Source organism: Hemicordylus capensis, chromosome 1, assembly GCF_027244095.1.
Source record: "Hemicordylus capensis ecotype Gifberg chromosome 1, rHemCap1.1.pri, whole genome shotgun sequence".
NCBI lineage: Eukaryota > Metazoa > Chordata > Lepidosauria > Squamata > Cordylidae > Hemicordylus > Hemicordylus capensis.
In genome coordinates this window covers 322,464,643-322,490,643 of record NC_069657.1, presented here as the reverse complement: position 1 = coordinate 322,490,643, position 26,001 = coordinate 322,464,643, and the positions used below count along the sequence as shown (strand labels likewise).

The 26,001-nt window shown below is 42.8% G+C and overlaps 1 long non-coding RNA gene across 8 annotated transcripts in view; it reads right to left on the bottom strand.

Moving 5' to 3' along the window:
- LOC128341280 (uncharacterized) overlaps window positions 1-26,001 on the bottom strand; it is a 563,294-nt gene that overhangs the window by 517,084 nt on the left and 20,209 nt on the right. The gene's annotated exons all lie outside the window — the stretch shown is intronic.

Sequence of the window (26,001 nt, the reverse complement as noted above, 5' to 3'; positions counted from 1 at the left end):
ATAGTGAAGGTATTCATTAGCTACAGAACAACTAGCTTTAAAAAAAAGGCACTGGATTAAAACTATCACATCCCACCCTGTTTAACTAGGGAATAATTACTTACTTTAATATTTAAATATTACGTGCAATTTATTAATAGATGAGCTAATGCTGAAATGCTAAATACATCCTCAGTATAGGGGAAAGAGTCCAGTTCCTTAGATGGTTTTTAACCAATCAGAGAGTTTATCCCATCAAAATTCTTTTTCTAGATGTTTAAAGAAGTTTTAAGGGGAAAGGGAGAAGCATCCACTCCCAATTGACTTATCCTAGCCGTTTGAATCTATTTTGAGACAGAAGCAGCTAACTCTTCCATTGTACTTCCTGAAGGTGATTTCTGCCCAATTTAATAAAGAGGCCAGATCAGCACAAGGCTATAATCTCTGTCACCCTTTGCAGCTATACACGGATATGCAGAGCCTGCTTCATTTACTATATTTCTGGATCTTGAGCGACTGTTACATGCAAAGGAGGCACGGCTGGAAAAACGTTGGCAATCTTAATTCTGCCAGACAAAAATAATACCCCCATTTTCTATGCCTGAGAATGGTTTGTACCTCATAATTTTGTAGGGATCTGCACGGAACAGTTCAGTGCTCAATTCTAGGAGCGCCGAACTGGTTCTATCAACTGGCATTCAAATTGGTTCAGAGGGTGCAAAGGGGTTTTTTAGGGGCAGGGGAGGCAGTTTCTTTAAGGGGCAGGGGAGGCGTAACTGCCAGCCCCTGCCCCCCCCGCCCGTGCTCTCAAAAATTGGGTTTGCGGGACTGCAGCATGCCTCCCTGCAGCCCCAGTCAGCATCGTGATGGAAATGGCTGACATGCGGGGGGGGGCTGTCCCCTGCCCCTTAAAAACAAACAAACCCTCCCCTCCCAGGAGTGCACGGAACCAGTTCTGTGCACATCTCTATAATTTTATTTCATTTTAAAAACATGAATTTGTGTTTCAGTAAAAATATGTCCAAGGTGTCTAACACAAATAAAAGCAAAACAAATTAGTGGAGAAATAAAACAATAACACAAGACATAACTGCAAAATAAAAAGGCAGCATCAAAAGAACTTCAGCAAAAATTAAAAGGCTTGGGAAATGAAAATGTTCTTTGCCTGGTGCTTAAAGTAAGTAAAGTGTGCCGTCAAGTTGATTTCGACTCCTGGCGCCCACAGCGCCCTGTGGTTTTCTTTAGTAGAATACAGGAGGGGTTTACCATTGCCATCTCCTGCGCAATATGAGAGGATGCCTTTCAGCACCTTCCTATATTGATGCTGCCTGATATAGGTGTTTCCCATAGTCTGGGAAAACATACCAGCAGGTATCTGAACTGGCAACCTTCTGCTTGTTAGTCAGGCATTTCCCCACTGCACCACTACATGACTATTAAGTAAGAGCCATTCAAACCTCCCTGCAAAGAGTATTCCACAAGCAGGGCACCACCACAGAGAAGACTCTTCCCCCAGTTGCATAACCTCACCTCAGATGCTGGGAATCACATCCAAAGATAATCTCAGTGTACCTGAGCACTGTACAATTTCTACCATGAGTCCTCTAACCAACAGAAATTCTACAACAAACTGCCAGTTTTCAATGTTACTGTAACTTTTAGCAAAATTACTTCCTAAATTAAGCTGTAAAGTCATCATGAGAATTGTCTCTGAAGTCACACGTAACACGAAACATTCCAAATGCTCATCTTAAAAGTAAATGAACCTGTTGCTGAAACTCAGCCAATATGTTTGAAATAAGTTCACTTTAAAAGATGTCCATGAAAAGTTGATGTCACATTAAATGTGTTAGTCTTGAAAGTGCCATGGGAATCTGTGGCTGACATGACGGGCAACCCTCCATCAACATTAGAGACCGTGTAGCACAATGGGCTGCTGTGGAATGACATAAAACTGCTTCCAGGTAGCTATGCACGGCTCCTTTCATTGATTTCATTGAAAGGAGCATTGTAGGAAAGCGGTTTTAAGTGATTCCACAGCAGCCTGTTGTGGATGCTGTACACCAGAAGGGATGTATTTCGTTGCACAGAAGCCCCGACCCGACCCCCACAGCAGAACCCTAATGTCAACAGAGAGCTGCCTGGCATGTTGGCCTGTGTTATTTTGGCTGCAAAGGAGTAACATGGCTACAGGTTTTAAATATTGATTTGGTTGTATTTTTTAAAATTAAAACTATTGATAATTTCACAAGCTCTTAATTAATTGCTTGCCAATATCGCTCCTACTTAAAATACCATATTAGGTCCTTACCCTGTTTTATCTTTAAAATTACGTTTTAAAAAAGCATCCCTTGCTAAATGGGCTAGAAGGTACCTTGCATGTGACGGTACTCTTATATGCAGCAGGGGGAGAACAACTGTCCTCATTCAACCACAGCACATAATCCCTCCAGTGGTTGCTGCTGGAGTCTGTCTAGAGGTTTGTTTGTTTTTTAGCCTTTTGTGAAATGGGATTCACCTTTAATGTTTAATATTCTATTTAATGTTTATACTTTTGAGATTTTCTTTTGTTGAAAGGCAGTATATACATATTCCTAAATATTGTAAATTAAGTTGTAACTAAAAGTGGAGAATATTACTAAATATAACCCATCAACTGGCACACAGACAGCATTCTTGCCTTTATTTGTTTGTTTGTTTGTTTGATTTATATACCACCCTTCCAAAATGGCTCAGGGCGGTTTACAATTAATTAATTTATTACATTTATATCCTGCTCTTCCTCTGAGGAGCTCAGAGCACATGGTTATTTTTATCTTCACCTGTGAGGTAGATTAGGCTGAGAGGTACATGATTGGTCCAGAGTCACTTAGTGAGTTTCATAGTTGAATGGTTATTGGAACTTGGATCTTCCTGGTCCTGGTCTAACACTCTAACATTCTAACACTGGTCTAACACTCTAACCACTACACTATGCTGGCAGAGAAGCAGCTTTGACAGTATACCTAATGATTTTACTTTAATAATATAAGAACGACTTGCTGGATCAGGCTCAAGGCCAATCTAGTCCAATATCCTGTTTCACACTGCGGCCCATCAGATACTCCTGGAAAGTCCACAACCAGTTGATAAAGGCATGCACCTTCTCCTGCTGCTGCTCCCCTGCAACTGGTATTCAGAGGTATCCCGCCCCTGAACCAGGAGGTAGCCTATACCCTTCAAGAGTAGTAGCAACTGATGAACTTGTACGTCTGAAAACAACATATATTTGGGAAAAAGAGATTTATTATTTTTTATTTTTATTATTATTTTACATTTAATATCCTGCTCTTCCTCCAAGGAGCCCAGAGCGGTGTACTACATACTTAAGTTTTTTCCTCACAACAACCCTGTGAAGTAGGTTAGGCTGAGAGAGAAGTGACTCGCCCGGAGTCACCCAGCTAGTCTCATGGCTGAATGGGGAATTGAACTTGGGTCTCCCCGGTCCTAGTCCAGCACTCTAGCCACTACACCACGCAGTAGTATGTGACATAATACATACTACTGTGCTCTGTAAACATGTGCCATTGGGAATAATGCAATTTAAGGATTCCAGAAAGTCCTTAATATGGTGTACCTTACAAGAAAAAATGCTTATACATGTTGCTGCCTTCTATTTAGCTTACTTTCCAGTAGGCTTAGGACGACACCTGGCATTCCGTGTGTGTGTGTGTGTGTGTGTGTGTGTGTGTCTATTAATTTCACAATGCTTGGACCAATATGAACTAAATTGAGTACTGTTGTAGAGACACATAGGGACACCTCAACATCATCACAACATCATAGTTTGTGATGATGTCATCCATCCCAAATCAAGATGGCAGTTGCATGAAGTGGGTGAAAAGTGGGCTAACCTGTGAACCACTTAACCAATTTGAACCAAATTTGCTACAGCTGTAGGGGCACCTCAAAGGTATAGAGTGTGATGATGTCATCCACCCTGATTAACGATGGCAGATGTGTGAATGTTTGAGGTGCAAGAGGGCTAACATGTGCACTGTCTAACCAATTTGAACCAAATTTGTTACAGTTGCAGTGAGTGACACATAGGGACACCACAATCGCATGGTTGTGATGATGTCATCCACCCCAATTCAAAATGGTGGGCATCTGAACATTTGAGGTGTGATTGGGCTAACTTGTGAACCACCTAACTGATTTGAACCAAATTTGCTACAGGTGTAGGGACACATAAGGAAGGCTCCAGGGCATAGTTTGTAATGATGTCATCCACCCTCATTCAAGATGGCAGACACGTGAATGTTTGAGGTTCAAGTGGGAACTGATGTGGACCAAATTTGGTACAGTTCTAGGGACACACAGGGAGACTTCAAACACATAGTTTGTGATGATGTCATCCAACCCAATTCAAGATGGCAGATACATGAATGTTTGAGACACAAGTGGACTAATTTGTAAACTATCTAACCAATTTGAACCAAATTTAGTACAGTTGTAGGGATAGTGAAAGGAAAGTAGGCAGATTCATTCCTACTAGAATAACTTCTTTAATATGTGGAATTCTTATGATATAAAAACAAGGGTGTTATTTTTCATCCTATGCATTTTATTCTGATATAAATGATACAAATGGCTTAATTTTACTGAACCATAGTAAAGGGCAACATCCTTCAAACCTATGATAGTGATGGTGAAAGGCAGTCCTAGCCAAGTATGTGCACAAAATGAGGTTCATGCACTGGTTTGGTGCCGCAGGGAGAGGAGCGGTGAGCAGAATATTTAAAGAGGAGAGCAGATCCTGCTCTATTCTCCACCACCCTGTGCAGCTTCTTCTACGTCCGTCCATGCTTGGACACCATGTGTGTTCCACCACCGTGTGCAGCTTCTTCTACGTCCATCCATGCTTGGACACCATGTGTGTTCCAGCACCATGCACAGATTCTTGTGACGAGCACTGCTGTAGCAGGAAGCAGCATGTGGTAGCAGGAAGCAGCATGTGGTAGCAGAGAGCAGGTAAGGACATTCTCTCCTCTTTTTTAAAACAGCTTGTTGCCAATCCCCTCCCCGCGGTGCCAAACCAGTGCATGAACCTCCGTTCATGCATATCCCTAGTCCTGGCCATGTACAACTCAGTAAATCCATATTCTTGCACACATGTACCTATAGCTTCTTGTTGCCAGCCAGCCATATTTCACAGAGAGCACCCCTCTACCCAAACATCTCAATTACACTATATCATGGGCTCATGATCCTAGTTCCCGCTTTACTCAACCTAGTCAAAATAACTTGAAGCTTGGCTCAAAGCAGGTCGGTGGCACAAGTTATGCTGCCAGCGTGACTTCAGGTCTAAACTATCAAGTCAGACTAAGACCAGGATGTGCCCACACCTCGCTAATGAGAATTGCAGGCTATTCAGACCCTACTTCAAAGTCCTCAGAGACGGGAAGGTTAGGATCTAAAAAGAGTGAAGCATTTGTAGTGCCACCATGGAAGATATGGCGAGGAGGTTTAGTAGTGTGGTCTCCTTTGTCCCTCTATGCACATAAGATGTTGTAGATTCTTTATATTTCCACACATAAAGAGGTTAATTTTAGGTGATAATCTTGTTTCTCACTAAAAACCATGGAATCATCTTCATTTCTGTACTCATGTTTTGAATACCATATCTTGGTACCACTTGCTGTAGCGAGGCAGAGACAATTGTTTACTTCATACGTTCTCCCTAACTGACCCCATGCAGAAGGGAGGAGATCTAGCTGTGTGCCAAGGACGATCTCTTGATGGGAATGCCCTTGGCAGTTGTCCAAGTGTCTCTGTCTTAGCCATCACAACTGAGAAGATGTACCCACTAGACGATCTCCAGGTGGTATTTACGAGTTTGGGGTAAGTATAAAAGCATAGCTGGTCACCCCAGTCTTGGAACCTCAGCATAGACCTGGACTCCCAGGAAGGTGCTATGCAGCAGCTGCCTTCAGGGGGTCTGTCCACCATCATTCTGAGGTTCCTGATGAGCAGAAGGGATGCATGGTATATCTTTATTCTGTAATCCTCTTTAGATGTTTTTCAGCTCTGTCTTAATACAACTCTTTGGCATCTACCTTGGAGTGAGTTTATTGTCCTTGAATCCTAGATCCTGTTGGACACCAGCTAGCCACTGGTGCCAATACAGCACTCATGGGAGTAAGATAAGGCGACACATTTCCCATAATACTTCCCATATTTCCAAACATATTTGTAAGATAAGGCAGCATATTTCCAAAACCTGTTCTGAATTAACAAATTAGCTGGCAAGGACTCAGCAGAGCGGCCCATAAAAACTATAGATATGTAATATTTCCACACCTGGTTTTAAGATCATCAGATCAAATACAGTCCTATTTACCATGTACATCACATTCACATAGCTTCTTCTTGCCTTTGTTGGACAAGCTACCCTTTGAGTGATTAAGTTCGAGTGGCAATAGATTTTTGTCTTTCATGAAATCTGCCACCCTCTGGGTAAGCATAATGGCTTCGAAACTGCCTTTGGGCATGTGTTAAGGTATATATACATCTCAGGCCAAAGCACATGAACTCTGAATCTGTTTGGATCACTATCCTATGGCCTCTCATACAAGCACGTGGTAGCCCTTTGTCTCTCGCTTCTCTTCCCTGCCTTCCTGCCTGTTCCTCACGAGGAGACTTCTGCCAATGTGCAATGAACACACCAACTTAATTGGTAAGGATAGGTAAACTAACCTCTTGCCCTTCTAAGCCTCCTCTCTCCCTCTTTTCAGCCTCCCCACTTTCAAACACTTTCCATGGCAATCCTTAAGCCAGGCTCTGGTCAAGCACCTTAGCCAAACTGAAGCGGAATGATTGTCTGCAGGGAAGCCTTTAGGGCTTCCTCCCCACAGACCCTGTAGCCCTTTCTCACTGCTTGTGAGAAAGGGCTTAAGGTTTCATGCTAATCACTACCCCTAGTGGGGGCAGGGAAGTTCCAGGGCTGGCCATTTCGTTGTGAGGGGAGAATTCTCAAGTCTTATGGTGGTTTTTGTAATAAAGGGATGTTTTACAAACGTGAAGGAAGAGCATAAGTAAAACAAACATGTATACAGGCTGTACTACTCAAAGCAACATCAGACCAGTACCCAAATATCCAAGAAGTTGCACCTATGAACCACAGACCTTTTAGCAACCTGTTTCATGACAGAAAACCTGAACCTCCAACTAAATCTCCCCTCCCCCGGCCACATTTTGGCTGTTTTTTGATAGCTAGCTCATCACCAATCATGCTCCCTCTGAAAATGAGGGGTAGGGGCCTTTCCCTGATGTTGTGCTTCAGGAGAGTTAAGAGCACACCTAGACCTCTAGGGCTCAACCTTGTTCTTTTCTCCAGCTTTAAGATAAGCAGGTGCTTATACTAGGCCCTAGAGACACTTGTAAAGCAGTGAGGCATTTCACTGCTTTTTGATAATTTGCTCACTGCAGTATCAGGAAGAGTACCTAACCATCTGCAGGGACAAGGGCTCTCCCTGATACTGTGCTCCTCACCAGATTAAGCTGGCAAGCATTAATCTGCTTGGGCCCCAAAATATGCTTGTGCCAGCTTAATCTGGTGAGCAAATTTGGGTTCACATTCAAACTATTAAAATGGTTTCATTCAGGCCCATCAAGACAGGTGGGATTTGATCTAAATTCCAATGGCCTTAAGTAGCTACTAAAAGGTAAAGTTGTGCCGTCGAGTCAGTGTTGACCCCTAGCAACCACAGAGCCATGTGGTTTTCTTTGGTAGAATACAGGAGGGGTTTACCATTGCCATCTCCCTCACAATATGAGATGATGCCTTTCAGCATCCTTCGTATATCACTGCTGCCCAATATAGGTGTTTCTCATAGTCTGGGAAACATACCAGCGGGGATTCGAACCAGCAACCTCTTGCTCCCTAGGAAAGTTACTTCCCCACTGTGCCGTTAGGTGACTTTAAGTAACCACTAGCCATTCATTAATCGTGCCCATTGTCCAGGCTATTCAATCTCTTTCCTGGACACAACAGTAAAGCACAGCAACATGATTTTTCTCCAGTAATTAAGCAAAATGTTCATGAAAAATACTCTCAATGGCCAGTAGCACTGCTCCTTCTATAAAGTTTCATAGACCTACATATACTCTAGATCAGGGGTTCTCAATGTTGGGTTCCCAGAAGTTACTGGACTTCAACTCCCATAATCCCCAACCAAAGGCCACTGGGGCTGGGGATTATTGGAGCTGAAGTCTAAAAACATCTGGGGACCCAACACTGAGAACCCCTGCTCTAGATCCTTGCTCAATACAAACACATCCCAAGCAGATAAGACTTGCATTTTATCTAACATGAACCTGTGGTTCCTTGGTTGGGCTTATCATATTTTTTAAAGGACTAGACTTATTGTATTTTTAAAAGGATCACTATTTTAGGGATTAAAACCTATGATGATTCCAGCATTTGCACAATACTTCACAGCAGTAAAATGGAAGTTCTTTAAAATGCAAAATAGCAGTATTTGCAGTAAGACTAGGATGACCCATTAATCACTAGGAAAAGTAAGTAAGTAAAAGTTAACAAAGAATGCTAGGGTCCAGTTGTTGTTCCAGAGCCAGGAATAGTTGGAGGTGATGGGAATAATGCTTGAGACAGCTTTGTAACACACAACACTTACTTCTACAGTCAACCAGAACATAAAGACATCCTGAGAAGTCACTCTTAACAACCTTTTGAAAAACTGTATGATTTTTCAAAAAACCTTTTGAAAGTTTTTAAAATACAAAAGAGCAGTATTTGTGTGATTTTAGACCTTTGGGTAGAGTGTCTTTTTTTTTGGCGGGGGGGGGGGGGGGGGCACTAAGAAGGCCGAAAAGATAAAGTGTTAGCTAGTACCTCATATGTGAATGATTACCTTATAGGAAAAGATTAAGTGTTCATCTGGTTAAAGGAAAGTTTTATAGCATATACATCTTATCTATATATAAACTATCTTGACAGGAACATGTAGTCAGAAATCCCGTTATTAAAAATGGAACTAATGAGAACTACAGTATATTGATTATATGCATAAACAACTGCTTGCCAAATAACTTGCATCCAAAATGTTAACTGCCTAAAAACAATGAAATCTGATGAAGAATACTTTTCAGATACAAAATAAGCAGTCCCTTTTCCTTCTACCCATAACCCTCTTAGGGGTTTGTTTGGGTCCCACCCACCCCCCACCCCCGCCGCAAAAAAAGTCATCTGTATAGATCTCAAGGGACTACTAAAAATATTTAGCAATATAAGTTAATAAAATGCATGTTGCTTGGCTGTTAGCATCCCTCAGCTCTTTAACAAGCCTTTACATCTTCAAAGGCTTTTGCATATACTAATTGGTTAATATGTTTTCTCTAGAACTCATAGCGTAACCAGCAGATGCTCATCACTAAAATTATATATGTCTCCAGATACAGGTATTATACCAACTGTCAAATTATACACGTATAGCATAGAGCCTTATACCCAAGTTTCATGAAATAATTATAACTACAAATCCATGATACACTAGGAGTACTGAGGATAAGGAAAGCTCAAAGGACAGGGACTGCTTCCTACAAATACTAGAGTAGGAATGGAAGCTTGGATGGAAAATACTTCACCCCAACAATATTTGAAATAGTGTTCCAGCTTAGTGCTTCTATTCCTTTTCAGTTGTGTAGCAATTTAACTTCCTTGTATTTCCAAGCAACATATTTACTTCACATGGATAGATCTTTCTTGTTTTGACCCCCACCTGGTCACTTTTTTTAAAGCCCATGCATATACCACCTTTCTGCCAATGTACTCAAGGTGGTTGACAATGATAAATAATGGTTTACAGTATAATATTTTTTAAAAGAAGGGAAGTAGAGAGAAAACAAGGAAATTCGAGTACCAACTCTTATATAACACTTTCTTTAAATCAGAACAAATTTGTCAAACTCACAATTTTTGTCCCATAATGAAAAGTTGAAATGAAATCCAAGTTAAAGATCAATCACATCAAAGAAATTAGTTAGCTACTAGCTGAACCCGCACAGAGCTTCTGTGTGGTAGTTTACTTACTTCTTGGAGTTTTGTTGTGAGGATTTGGCTGATTGTTCAGTTGTTTCTTTATTTTCCCATGTGTCATGGACAGAAGGTAGGGGGATGGAAGGGGAGACACTGGGGCAAGAGGTGGGGGGATGGAGGGGGAGACATTGGGCCAAGGGGGGGAAGGCAGGTGAGACACTGGGACAGAAGGTAGGGGGAAGGCAGGCAAGACACTGGGGCAAGAAGTGGGGGAGGGCAGGAGAGACACTGGGGCAGAAGGTGGTGGGGAAGGCAGGAGAGAGACTGGGCAGAAGCTGGGGGTAGGCGGGAACCGCCGGCCCTAAAGAGCGCACAGATGCTCTGTGCAGGGTCAGGTAGTAGCTAGTTACTATTCACACACCCAGGAGAAATAATAATATAGATTTTTGTGGGAAGTGTGGCTGCTGTAGACCCTCTAATTTTCATTTTTTAAAATTGTTTGTTTTGGTGGTGGTGGTCAGACTGGCTACTGTTGTCCCTCACAGTCCAGTGTTTTGGTTTCCATCCTCCTCACCTCTTGCCCCAATGTCTCGCCTTCCATCCCCCTCACCTCTTGCCCCAGTGTTGTCCTTAAAAGCCCCCTCCCCCGTTTGTCTTTTTTTAAGGTGGGCAGGTCAGCTGCTGTGGAATCACACTACTTACCCCCTCCCTCTTGCCCCAGTGTCTCCCCTTCCATCCCCCCACCTTCTGCCCCAGTGTCCCACCTGCCTTCCCCCTACCTTCTGCCCCAGTGTCTTGCCTTCCATTACCCCACCTATTGCCCCAGTGTCTCACCTTCCATCCCCCCACCTTCTGCGCCAGTGTATCGCCTTCCATCCTCCCACCTTCTGCCCCAGTGTCTCGCTTTCCATCCCACCTTCTGCCCCAGTGTCTCGCCTTCCACCCCCTACCTTCTGCCCCAGTTTTATTCCACATACCCTTCCATCCCCCCACCTCTTCCCCAGTGTCTCGCTTGCCTGCCTTCCCCCTACCTTCTGCCCCAGTGTTGTCTCTAAAAGCCCCCAGTTTTTGTTTGTTTTAATGTTTTTGTTGGTCCTATAAGTCCCTCGGGTGTTTTTGTTTTTAGTCTTGAGTGTGGCTACTCAGTTTTCTGTGTGTGTGTGTGTGGGGGGGAAATCTAGTGTTTGTTTCTCCTCACAGTCTGGCTCTCTGTAGCTTTGTCCCCCCGCCCCCCGCAGCCCTTCAGTTTCCTCCCCCGCCACTTATTCTGCCCTCTTTTATTTTATTTACTATACCACGGTCCCTTTTTCTTTGCCAATCTGTACATTTTCATCAAGTTTCATCAAGTGTCCCTCAGTCTCCATCTCTACTATCTGTAGCTGATACAGTGGGAGTGGGAGACCAACTGTTGAGTCTCGCGCCTGTCAACGGTTTTCTCTGTCACGTGTCCCCCTACTGTCTCCCTCTTGCGCCCATTCCCATGCCAGGCCCTTGAGTTTTGTTCCCCCCACCCCTTTTGCGTCCTTACCCCCTGTGCTCTGTCTTTCCTTTCAAATATTCTTTTTCCGGCGCAGCCGCCTCATTGCAGCTGGGTTCTGCGGCTCTCTCTCGCTCCAGCCCAGATCCTCTGGCTAATTGCCACGGCCGGCCTTGCCGCTGCCAGATCAAGCCAGCGGCGCTCTGCCTCGCCGCAGCTGGGGCTGCCATTTCACCTGGTGCAGCCTCTCCGCTGCCTTGCTGCTGCCAGGTTCAGCCAGCGGTGCTCTGCCTTGCCGTGGCCGGGCCTGACATTTCACGTGGCTGGGCCCGCTGCCGCTGCTGCTTCCCTCCACAGCCGCTGGGCCCACCACCACCACCGCTTGCCCGACAGCTGGGCCCTCTGCCATCTCTGGCCTTCCCGCCCATGCCCACCGATGCTGCTTTTTGTGTGCGTGGTCGCCGGCCAGGCCTGCCGTCACTTGCCTGGGTGGTTGCCGGGCCCACCGCTGCTGTCTGCTCCCGTGGCTGGACCCCCTGCCACCTTGGGCCTCCCCAGCCATGCCCGTCAACGCCTTTGGTCTCCTGGGTGTGCCGCCGGGCACAGGGGCATAGCTAGAGGAGAAGGGGCCCGTGTTGATCCCTCTCCCTGGCAGCCCCCCAGAGTGAGGGAGATAATGAAGAAAATAGGGAGGGGCAGAGCTGGAGGGCCCTCAGGAGCTGGGGGCCGTGGAGATTCCTGCCTGCAACTTTGGAGAAGCCGCTACCAGTCTGTGTAGAACAGAGATTCTCAACAGTAGGGTCCCCAGATGTTATTGGACTTCAACTCCCATAAACCCCAGCCAAAGGCCACTGGACCTGGGGATTATGGGAGTTGAATTCCAATAACATCTGGGGACCCAACGTTGAGAATCCCTGGTGTCGACAATACTGAGCTAGATAGACCAATGGTCTGATTCCGTATATGGCAGCTTCCTATGTTCCTATAACTCCACCACCACTACACAAAGACCATGAGCACAGGGTTTGTCTCGGGAATCAGCAGTGAGTCCTTCTGAGGTCTCTGGGCTCTCCACAGCTGTCCAGTGATGCCAGCTGTTGAAGTCCCCTTCCCTGTACAGAATCAATCCTATGCCTGTGCTTCAAGATGTGATATTCCAGGTGTTTCGCAAACCCTCTTTCTGTCAGCAAAAGGGGAAGGCTGGTACTCCTTTCCCTGCAAGCTCTCTATTCGCAATTCGGAGTCAGCAGTTCCACTCTAACACAGCTCCTGCTGGTCTTTGTAAGCCAAACGGCCCAGAGGAAAGGAAACAGTACAGAGCACCTGCTTTGTGTACTTCAGGTTCTAGATTCGGTCCCTGGCATTTCCGGGCAGGGTTAGGAAAGACCCCTGAGCCTGAAGCCCTGGAAAGCCACTGCCAGCCAGTAAAGACAACACTGAGCTAGAGGAACCAAGAGTCTGACTCAGTAGAAAGCAGCTTCCTGTGTGCATGTGCTCATCACTGCTAGTCTAAATGGTTGACTGCCACAATCCAAAACACTGATCCAAACACCAGGCTTGTCATGCCAGCTGGTACCTGCCCCCTGCCCCCCGCTAAGAATAAAATGGTGCTGATTCTGGTTCGCAGGTTCACTCATGTATGTTCATAATTGGATGATGTTACAGCAGTATGCACTGCTGGCTTCTATGCATGACTGAGCCCTCACAGAGCGAGGCACCACAGACAGAGGCCTTGCATCATCTCAGGCATTCTGCTTTCCAGGGGAAGCAGTTCACACATTATCCTACAAGCCATCTGGTATTGTCACCAAGTAATGTCCATGCCTGCATGTGATAACTGGCCCCGGATCAATTAAACCCAAAACTAGAGTGACCAGAAGCAAAGGAGGGCAGGAGGGTTCCTGTATCATTAGTTGTACAGAGGAGGAGATTTCAGCTCATGAGACTTTAGCTGACAATATACCCTGCTCACATCTAGTTACTCTAGTCAGGACTGTCCTGACAGCAACTTCCCAGGGTCCCAGGAGTCTATCCCAGGCCTGTTGCCTGAAGCCCTTTGAAAAGGCCAGAAACTGAACCTGGGACCTTCTGCACACAAAGAATGTGCTCTCCAGGAGCAGAGCCTGACCACCAGCAGCCTGTGTGCGGCTGTAGCGGCGGCCCCGCTAATCCCACCCCCCGCGTCTGACGTCAGACACAACCCCGTGTCTGATGTCAGAAGTGGGGGGCATGGTCTGGCTTCTGAATGGAGCCTTGAGGCTCCATTCGGGAGTTGGAGTCCAACTCCCGAAGGGGCCACGCAGTCCCTTTGGGAGCTAAACTAAGGCTGGCACTGCATTTGCAGCGCAGTCAGGAGTGGCTCTTCCCGCTCCTGGCCATACCATGAATGCCATTTAACTCCCGAACGGGGGCTGCGTCGCCCCTGCTCGGAAGCTAAACCAGCACCCCTGCGTCTGATGTCAGACGCGGTGTGTGTGTGTGTCGGAGCTGCGAGGCGCGGCCCCTGATTGGGCACAGCCCAGGTTCTTTGAACCCATTTGCCCAACGGTAGCTCTGCCCCTGGCCAGGCGCCCAGCCAATCAGCTGGCTTGCTGGGACGCACATTCCATGGCACATCCAGGAGAAATAAATAGATACAAGTTGCACCAATACGTAGATGTAATTATGGACACAATAAGACTAGTTTTTGACATATGTGACTTCAGACTTACTAATTATGAAGTGTAGTAGCTAATGTTTTCTGAATTGTGACAGAATTATAGCCTCTCCCCAAGTTTTATATGGAAAATACACATTGAAATATGCTTGAAACTAAGACATAGCACTATACTATCTTTTTAAACCTACACCTTCCACATACATGAACAGAAAACTTGAACTGAATTTGAATACACACGGCATAGGGCTCTGTCGCTAGCATAAAGATCATTGATGTTTACTACAGGAATTATTAGCTTGGTGGTGCCTGCTGTAGTAGTTACTCTATCCAGAACAGTGATGATGGCTATTTTTTGTACTAGGGTGATAGGAAGCATGAGGTAGCTTCATTTGTTTGCTGAGCAGTCAGCGTTTAACTGCTGGGAAATGTGAAGCCAGCCAATTTGATATGTGCGCTTATCAGAATTCATTATAGCAAATCCACTGATCAGCAGCCTGATGATCCTCACCCTCATCCCAATCATTTTTCCACTGAGTTCAGCCTCCTCCCACTTTCTGCAGAGATATTTTAGAACCTTACAGTGAGTTTTGATCTCACTCACTAAGTTCATACTACATGCTACCTTATTATTTTTCCTGTTTAATAGGAATACTCTTTCACATTTTTATCTGATGTTTCTTCTGTAAATTAACTAATTCAACTCTACAGAAGACTGCACTTAAGTTAAATTAAATTAAATTAAAATTAATACACTAGCAGGTTAACAATGGTCTCAGGCCAGCTGAGTATACAAATATGTGTAGAAAGATTAAAATTAAGCTGTTGACACATAAATAATGCAAAACAACAACCCCTTTAAAGTATCCTCCAGGAGATAAAATAAAGCTGATCAACTTTCAAAAGATGTCCCACAAAACTCCCTTAAAAATGGCTTTCCAATGAATATTCTATAGAAAGAATTTAAAACAGAATGATATCTTAGAGGCAGATCAACACAGTAGTATGCTACCTTTTGAGAGGATCTCATTATTTCATGATATAATCTCTGCCTGCAATTTTTGTGTGTATGTGCTATAATCACATTTAACCTTGAAGAAATCCAGCATCTGGTATATCTTTTCAGCAGGGAGACCTTATACTATTAAACGTGAAAAACTATGTCTGACTTTATACTTGCTGTGATGACAACAATGGCTCAAACAATTACTTGTGTGCTTTTAAGCTTACTGTTTTTGTGAATGATTCCAGATACGAGATTATCACTTGTTATCTTGTTAACATACTTCATCTTTATGTCAGTGTAGATCACACTGATGGAAAGGAACAAGTTATATATAAACTATTTTGCAATCATGAATAAAAGTTTTAAAATAATTTGTTTTTTATATTCACCATTTCATTCATTGCTGTCTTTACCTTTTTGACCTTCACTCCACAAAGATACCTGATGAGAACATAAGAAGCACCACCACCACACGTTGCCCAACAATTCTTGTTTGCCAGTGGTTTGTGTGTGTTTTTTTTTTAAAGCATTAACAACATTCCAGGATAACTCAAGGTCATGCTCAGGGATACAGCACATCTTACTGAGAGGGGCAAGAAGCTAATGAAAGCTCCAGCTGAGTGTGGGTTCTGGCTCATATTTGTGTCCATGATTAAAGAAAATCAAAGCCACAGCAAGCATTATGGCTACTGAAACGTATCTGAATCTCAGTATTGTCTTGTTTTTCTCTACTGTGGGAATTCAGCTGATTTAATTAATTAATTAATTAAACTTCTATACCTTCTATAATTAAACTTCTATACCGCCCAAACTTTTGTCTTTGGGTGGTTAACATAAAAACAATTAACACACATATACATGCAACAATTTAAAAACAGCCATAAAATTAAAAACAGACAATTGTTAAAAGCTGGGAAAGCTTGGGTGAAAAGATGGGTTTTCAGGTGTTTTTTTAAAAATTGCCAGTGATGGGGAGGATCGAATCTCAGCAGGGAGCGCATTCCACAATCTTGGGGCAGCAACCGAGAAGGCCCATCTCTGTGAAACCACCAAAAGAGTTGGCGGTAACTAGAGACAGACCTCCTCAGATGACCTCAATGGGTGGTGTGGGTCATAGTGAAGAAGACACTCTCTTTAATACCCAGGGCCTAAGCCATTTAGGGCTTTATAAGTTACAACTAGCACTTTGTATTTTGCCCGGAAACCTATTGGCAGCCAGTGAAGCTCCATCAGCAGAGGAGTAATGTGGTCTCTCCGAGATGAGCAGAGACCAACCTGGCTGCCGCATTCTGAACCAACTGGAGTTTCCGAACTACGTACAAAGGCAGCCCCACGTAGAGCACATTACAAAAGTCAAGTCTGGAGGTTACCAACAAATGTACCACTGTTTTGAGGTCATTGATCTTAAGAAACAGGCGCACCTGGTGTATCAGCCGAAGCTGATAGAAAGCACCTCTGGCCACTACCTCAACCTGAAAAATCAAGGAGAGGTGTGGATTCAGAAGTACTCCCAGACTGCAAACCTGTTCCTTTTGGGGAAGTGTGACCCTCATTTGATTAGACAAATGAGAGTTGGTAGTCTCTCTGCTTTGATCTTCACTTTATATGGGATGTGCTGGTTGGAGCTGACATACCGCTTTATCCAATTGTACACCATTGCAAAATGCTTGGGTAGCAACCTACATTTGCCATGTTTTTAGCAGCAATCTGTATAGGCATTATTAAGGGGTGGCTTGGGCCCCATGAATGGCTCAGAGTCCCACATCTCATCAGCCACTGCCTTATCGAACAGGATGGCATTCACTTCTGCTGTTGCTCCTCCTCCAGCAGCAATAGCTTTTAATTTCCCTAAAAACTGCTGTGCTGGGAACAAAAGTAACACAGATGCTTTAGCCCCAATATAGCACTTGCCTCCTCCAGTTTCCCTTTGGGGAGGATTCAAATGTAATTATTCTTGGGGAGCACAATTGAGTTTAATTATCGGGGGGGTGGCTGTGGGTCCAGACCCTGGATCTTTTGAGTGCCTAGCAACGTTCTGGGCAGTCTGTCATTGCCAGCCCCCATTGCCAAATTGGCAATAAACACAGTAGATGAGGGAAAGAGCAGTGGGCCTCTGAATTCTTCCAGTTCCAAAAGTTAGGATGACAGCCCTTTATTCCATCCCCAAACATGCCAATATAGCTCAGGAATTGACATCTCCCTCACATAGTGTACCACTCAGATTGGGGGCTGGTTACGCATCTTGCTCAAGCTCTCTATAAAGTTACAGTGCTCAGATTCTGGACTGATGATCCAGCATAGTGAGGGGCATTAGCCTCCCTTCCCCATATAATTGCACTCATGTGGGCAGACACTCTCATTATTATTCCTAAATATCTCTGATTTTTAGAGGGTAAATATCTCTGATATTTATTTAGATTTATGTAGGCTGAGCCCCACAACAAGTCTTCCATGGTCTCGAACTTGTAATTATATAATCTATATATATAATTATCTAAGGTGTACCCATGGATAATCCCGCATGTGGCAACTCTCGTGAGAGTTCATGAGCAGAAGTACCATTATGATTGGGCAGTGGAGATTCCATATGCAGACAGGGAGGAGGAGCCTGTGAGAGCAGAAGCACCATGGTGATTGGGCTGTGGGGATTACATATGCAGATAGGGAGGAGGAGCCTGTGGCACCATGGTGATTGGGCAGTGGGGATTCTATATGCAGAGAGGGAGGATGAGCCTGTGATGCTTAAGGACAGTTGGAATACTGAAAAAGAAAAAGATGTTCTTTTGTAGAGGAGAGGGATCTATCTATCTATCTATCTATCTGAGGATAGTGGGCAGGAGTCTGTGAAGAAAGGGGTTGTAGGCAGGAAAGAGCCCCTTCAGGAGAAGGAGGCTGCTGTTGTGTGAATTAGATGAGGAAACAAGATGAACAAGATCTGTTAACTTGGGGAGGGAGGGAGGAAGGGAAGAAGACAGAGGGGAAGAGAGAGTGGAGGAGAGAGAAAGAGAGAAAAAGAAGGGGGAAGGGGGGAGACAAAGAAGGAAGGGCGAGGGGTGGGCCTGAGCCTGTCAGCGGCCTGAGGGGAATGAGCAGTCATGGTGGCAGTGGTGGCAGCTAGGAAGGGCCCAGTCAACCACTGCTGCTGTTTGGTGCTACTGAGGCCATTGGCAGAGGGAGGCAGCCTGGCAAGGGACAGGCCCAGGCCATGGTGAGTGGCTATGGCAGTGGCAGCAGCGAGGACGGGCCTGGTCAACTGCTGCTCCTGCTCCTGTGGGGAGGAGCAGGAGCAGTGCTCGGGTGGGGAGGTCTCTGGGATCGGGGGCTGCAGCTTGGCTGATAGGCGCCATCAATGCTGCAGCTGCGACCACGAGGGGTGAGGGGGGTTGAGTAAAGGGATGGAGGAGTGACCAAGAGCGGCGAGGGGTATGGAAGCAACTGGATGGAGGAGGAGGAGCAGAAGTGTGGTTCAGGTGAGGGTGGAGAGATCTCTGAGGTGAGGGAGGCTGTGGGGAGCAATCAAGTACTAGCGCTCAGATGCTCTTTGTGGGTTAAGCAATATAATTTAATAGGTCCCAGTTCTGATTAGAACACCTGATTTTCTAGTTACATTAAGGTTAAAATAACTAGTTACAGTCCACAAAAATCTTAAAATTATTAAAACTTTTTACAACAAATAACAGGTATAATATTTTGATTCACTTGAGGTAAAGAGAAATAAATCATACTGTCTTTCCATACCTAACTTCCAAAAGAAGCACTTAAATCACTCACAGATTCATGGGTATGGTATTAAAAACATGACTCTATGAGGTTAACGGAAATATCTGTACCAACAAGAAGGTTAATCTGGTGTTGACATTTACACTTGTGGCAGGGATTACCTCTCCTCTTAAAAAACATTCAAAAATATATATGCTCCAGATTTAGCACGAAGCTGAGCTCTTATCTTTCTTAAGTCTTAATAATTGACCATGTTTAAAGTCTTAGCATGGACATGATGGAGACAGGACAACTGGAAACTCTAAGTCACCCTTGAAGTTCCTTGATCATAAATCTGATACAAACTTGAGTAGCATTAATTTACACTGATAGCTGCAGTAACTTTTTAAAGAATACTTCATCACAATCTGGGATAGCTAGCTAAAGTATGAATTACGATATATTGCCAGCATTAGGGATGCTGCTTTCTTTTGCCCATAGACACTGAAACAGCATTAATTGTATGGACAACAATGCTTTAAGCATGGGCAGTGCTTCAAAAATGAACCAAATGTATATTTGAGTTTGGAACAGAGTTTTATACTCTGAGCATTTGGGGAAATTAAGGGTATTTGAATTAATGCTTCAAATACCAGCTCAGTTTGACAACTGAAATCATTCCATTTTATTCAAAGTGTCCTTGAAATAAACTAGGGACGTAATGACTGTTCCTTCCTGTGTAGTCTGTAATCCTTGCCAATGAAATTAGTGTCTATTGATTTCCTAATTCCCTAACAAAAGTGTCAAAATAGAAGAGATAAATGAAAATGCTGTTGACCTCTGTTCTGTACATTTTCTGCACCAATCTACATACTAGGTAGCTTTATTACACTGTTGTTGTTTTTTGGTAAACTCAGAAGCATCAATCCATTTAAAGTTAAACACAGTATCACCAGTGCATTTTGTTTTCCTTTGATGTGGCTGGTTTCACTATTTAATTTCCTTTTTAAAATGGTGAATCGATAATAGTACTAGAGCTATGGTCTGAAGGCACATTCAACCTTGTTGAGGTTAAGAATGTATGGATTTGTTCAGTGTTTGGATGGGAGATTTGGGATGGAAATAATGAATTCTATTTTTGGTTCTATGGAAGAAAGGATGGATATAAATATAACTAGTAAAATAAACATTAAGAATGTATTTCATTTGTTAATGTTTAAGATTACTTGAAAGAATGGCTAGAAATGTAAACAGAAGATAACATCCATGATTCGAGGGACCGCAAACTATAGTTTTCGCTGGCTGCCAACCCCACAATCAGAGAAAGTACATGAAGAGAGAGAGAGAGAGAGATTACAGATTAAGAGTAGTGATATCTGATGTTAATTACTTACATTAAGAAGCTATGATTAAATATGTGGGAAAACCAGTGTCAGAAGAATACCCACTGATTGCAGTCCAAAGACTATTCTTGCTTACCCTCATGTTTGTCCTCTCTGAACCACTTAGTTTATGGTTTAGCACTCACAAGCAATGTTGGCCAATCAGATTTTCATTTCAGGAGCTGCCACCATTACAAATGGTATCCAAGAGACCAATCAAGAGCCAGCAGTTAATTGATGCAGATATCTGCATCCTTCCACATTTAATGCAAGTGTCTTTCCAACTTATCTCACTTCCATCTGAATTATTTCAAACCATATTACATTCTCAGCATTTGGGCAAGGATTTGTGCATGACAGCAAAACCCAGGGACTGTCAAATAAAGCTAAGATTTATCCCAGAAAAAAAAGAAATCATGTTCAAGCAGAAACAAACTTGAACAACATTCTACCTAACACCTCAAATGACCACAGATGTTAAATACCACGGATCAGACAAAACTTGATTGCAAAGAACTTACCGTTGACCCCAGCCAGACAGCCAGCAGGTGCCACAAAGGCAGGTGGGCTCATGCCCATTGGGCAGGTGGGAGGACACAGTAATGTTCTGCCACAGACCCTGCATCCTCTATTGCTACATTTCTGGATGTAGTTCTAGCCAAAAGATAAGAAATGGTTTTAAAGAACTTTAAAACCATGAGGGAAGTACTAGGTTGTAAGAGTGAATACTGCAGTTAATACAGTATTCTAGTTTCTGTTCCTAAGGAAAAGGAACTTGGGGAAGATGGAATTTGAGTGGAAGTCTTCAAGGAGAACTTAAATTGGTGGGTTCCATTATTGTGTCAGATCTTTCATTATGTAAATTGGACAGGAAGTATTTCAACAGGATGGAACCAACAGAGGTGTATCTAGGGAAAATAGCGCCTAGGGCAAGCACTGAAATTGCGCCCCCTGTCCAAACATCTGACACCCATCTTTCAGATAACTTTACCATAATACCAGCTCAAAAATACAAGTCAAGCTCATTAATCTTTTCATATTTCAAAAACTATTTAGTAATGGATGTAGCCAGACCAAAAAATGCTGGAAAACTACAAATTTCAGTATGCTGAGTCTCATGAAATACCCAAATACTATGTGGAGGTGTACTTGGAAAACTAAAGAGAAGTACCTGTCTAATTCTCTAATATGCATTGTAGCATCACTATTACATAAGTTTTAAAAATAAATGGAAAATTTGGCTTTTCCCAGCTACTCTGAAAATAATTAAAGGATATGCAGAGTAAGCTGTGTCACTGCTTGGAATATATTCTAGTCTTTCAGAAAGACAGTTAAAACGAGAGAAAGAGAGCAAGAAACTTCCAGTGGGCCTTAATACTAAGGATTTCACACTGATTCAAAGACAAACTCACCATTAATAGCCATATTATTAAGACATCACATTTAACTCACTGATCACAAGAAGCAAAGTAAGAGCAAATGAATACAATCCTAGCTCATAAGCTTCAGCTCAGTATTCACAAGCCCTGATTCTCTGTACATAGTTCCAAACTAAATATGTGTACAGTGACTTATATTATATTATTTTTATTTTTACCTGTAGCCCCTTCGGGGTGCTTCCCAAAGGCTGGGGGGTCCTACAAAGATTCCCCCTCCCTGCGCTGGCCTGTAGGGCCTTGCAGGGACCATTTGAGCATGTGTCATGGCCATTGTTTAAAATATTTTTTAAAAAAAATAGCTGCTAAAAACAGAGGCCATTTGAGCATGTGCAGTGGCCATTTTGTTTTCGGCGACCATTTTTAATTTTTAATTTTATTTTAGAGAATGGCACCCCCTTTCAAGTGGCGCCCAGGGCACATGCCCTGCCTGCCCTCCCCTAGATACGCCCCTGGGAACCAAAGTATAACCTTTCCTATCCATAAAAAGGGAGCTAAGACTTTACCTTCCAACTATAGATCAATTAGCTTGATTGACATGATAGACACAATTTATGCTAGGTATATGCTGATTAAATTGGAGTCCTGTCCAACTGAAAATAATATCTTCAGGTAGGACCAAGCAGGTTTCAGGAGCAGATACTCCACTATGGACAACTGTTTTATTTTAAATCATTTAATTAATAAATACCCACAGTTTAGGCGACGTCAGATATTTGCAGCATTTGTGTATCTGAAGGCAGTCTTTGACACTACTGATCATTATTTACTATGGCTAAAACTATCTAGCACCAATATCAGCTAATGTATTTTGTTCTTAGAGAACACTTCAGAGAACAACACTTCAGTGAAAGTGAGGATGTCTTTCCTAGGCGCTCTCAGACAAAATTCCAACCAATAGAGGAGTGAAACGAAAGATGGGCATTGGCCCCTTTCCTTTTCCATTTTTAGCCTACTTTCCAGTTGGCTTATGAGATCACCCAGCATTCCGTGTGTCCGTGTCCCTCTATTAACATCACAACACCTGGACCAATATGAACCTAATGAGGTACAGCTGTATGGAAACCTCAATGGCATAGTTTGTGATGATGTCATCCAACCTGATTCAAGATGGGGAATGTGTAAATTTTTTAGGCGCAAGTGGGCTAAGCTGTGAACCGCCTAACCAATTTGAACCAAATTTGCTACAGCTGTAGGGACACATAGGGATGCCCTAACGGCATAGTTTGTGATGATGTAATCCTACCCGATTCAAGATGGCAGATACGTGAACGTTTGGGGTCCAAGTGGGCTAACTTGTGGGATGTCTAATTGATCTGAACCAAGTTAGGTACAGTTGTATTGAGTGACACTCAGGGATACTTCAATGGCATAGTTTGGTTTGATGTCATCAACCCAGATTCAAGATGGTGGACACGTAAACTTTTGAGGAGCAAGTGGGCTAACCTGTGAATTGCCTAACCTATTTGAACCAAATTTGCCACAGCTGCAGGGGCACATAGGGACACCTCAATGGCATGGCTTGTGATGATATTATTCACCCCAGTTCAAGATGGTGGGCACATAAACATTTGAGGTGCAAATGGTCTAACTTGTGAACTGCCTGATTTGAACCAAATTTGCTACATCTGTAGGGACACATTGGGATGCCCCAATGTTTGTGATAATGTCATCCAACCTAATCCAAGATGGTAGGCATGTGAACATTTGAGGCACAAGTGCACTAACTTGTGGACTGTTTGACCCTTTTGAACCAAATTTGGTACAGTTATAGTGAGTGACACCCAGGGATACCTCAGTGGTGTAGTTTGTAATGATGTCATTCTCCCCGATCCAAGATGGTGGACATGTGAACATTTGAGGCGCAAGAGGTTTAACTTGTGGACTTTGATTTGAACCTAATTTAGTCCAGTTGTAGGGATAGTGAAAGGGAAAAAAGCAGATTAGTTCTTTCTAAAACAACTTGTTTCAGTAATGATGTAGTTCAATTCATGGGGGTCTGGCAGTCAGAGGAAGAAGGGTTCACCTCTTATTATATGCAGATGACACTGTCCTTCTTTCCTATATGAAATAAGACATCAAACGTTATTGGCCAATTTGGAAGTACTGCCAAAATAATGAACAATTAATTATGAAGAGACTACAGTGATAACTCCCCCCACACTCAAAAAAATATAAATGGCAGATTAGGTAAAATGAGATGTAGCAGGTTTCAATGTACAGGTGGCCCTCATTATTTGCAGGGGTTCTTTTCCCGCCAATTAGTGCAAATCTGGGAACTGCAAATAAAGAAAGCTTATCCCTATAGAAATCCAGGCATTGGGTTCCTTACTCTGAAACACAACTAAAAAAGCAGGGGAGGGAATAAGGGTAGAAAAAAATAGAACCTTGTTCTCCAGGTCTCCAGAACTAACCCCTCCCTTTCTCTTATTATTTATTTATTTATTTTAAAAAACCAAGAACCACAAAATGGCTCTGTGCTTCAAAATAGTGTCCGGAAATGACATCAGCAGTCATTTCCGGCCACTCAAGAACCGCAGACAGGCAAAAATTCCCTATATTTCTTGCTGTGGATAAAGAAACTGTGCCTTTAAGACCCATCTGCAGATACATGAAACCACAATCCGCGAAACCACATATAATGAGGGGATCCTGTAAGGTTATCAGGCATTCTGTTTGCTCCCTCTAGATCTTTGCAACCTCATATAAAAGCTATTAAACTCAAGGCAGGTTAAATAAAGAGAGCTTAAATTCTGGAACATTGCTGGGGGAAGAAAAGTCCATCCTATTTTAAATCTAATAAAAACAAAGATTCAGTTCCCAGTTATTTTATGGATCAGAGATATGGGGCCTCCAAAATTCAAGGAGAATTCTGAAGAGCTGGACTGTGCCCAGAATAAAATCTTAAGAACTAATATTGGGAACTCCTAGATGCACTACAGTATTTATGTTTGGAAACAGACTCAAAGCTTCATATGTGTAGTCCAATAAGAGCTATCAGCAAACACATTTGGGACAAAATTTAAGCAATTGCCAAAGTTTTGCCTGGCAAAACAATGGTATCTAGAACAGCAAACTTATAGTTTGCAGAGGAGGAAATCTTGGCATCAAAATATGATGAGTGTGTTCCAGAGATCTGGCTTTTCAGAAGCATTTCCCCCCCAGAGCAATTATATAACAGGCAAACAGCATACCAATGATATGTTATTACAGGTTGATTTTGCAACTCTTAGGACAGTAGATATTGTATCTCCATGGTATAATTTACTTAAGTATCTTCCAGGCCCAGAGAATTACCTATTTAAAACTGACAAATTTAGCATGAGAAAGGAACTTACTCTCCTGCCAGGTTTTAATTAATGCCTTCAACTGTCTTTGAAGACAGATTATCCAAAATACCTTACCATCTACGCCTTTATCATTGTGGCTTGGACAAGGCAGAGTCATCCTGTGAGGCAGAGGACCTTTCTAAATACCTGTTTTAAGATTCCATTGACACAAGATATAGGAGAAAAATATCTGCCAATTTAATTTTTTAAAAATGCACAATTGGTCAGTATGTCAGAAGATAATTACTTCCTTTTCGATAGAGACCTCCAAACTAGTAGCCATTTTCTAGCAAGGGCCCATATAGAAGCTGAACCTTCTGTCATTGGTTAAGTTCGATTTTATCTTGTTGTATCTATCTATCTATCTATCTATCTATCTACTTCCTAATATATACATCTCTAGGTGGTGTACACAATCCAAATTACAGCATAAAAACAAAAACAAACAAAACACTTTCACAGAATAAATACAATTTTTAGAGTGAAATGAAATAATTTCAAAGGATAAAAGCAATTAAACAGTTTGAAATTATTTTTAATTAAAAGCCTGAGAAAACAGTTGTGTCTTAATGGTCTTTTTAAATTTTATTACCAATTTTATAAATTATAACTAAAATGGAATGCTCCTGGGAGGAATTTGGAAATTATTTTAATGTGCAATTGTTTATGGGAAATTTGTCTTAGAATGTGATTCCCAGATAATCAATTGTTAATTTTATCCTTCCTGTACAGATATTGTTATGACTTTGGTTATAAGTAATAAAACCTCTGGAATAACTCTGTTCCTTTATACTCTCCAAGGCTTGTGATCTTTTGAAGGACCACATGAGAAAAAATACTGCTGTATATGTTGTCTCAATAACCTTTTCTTGGTTTTCTTAACCAGGCTTTTCTTATGGAAAGGTCTATTTCATATTGTTTTAGAGAGAAATTGGAATTGTGCTTTAAATAGATTGTATTTGTTTATACTTCCAAGGCACTTTTAAAATGTAACTTCC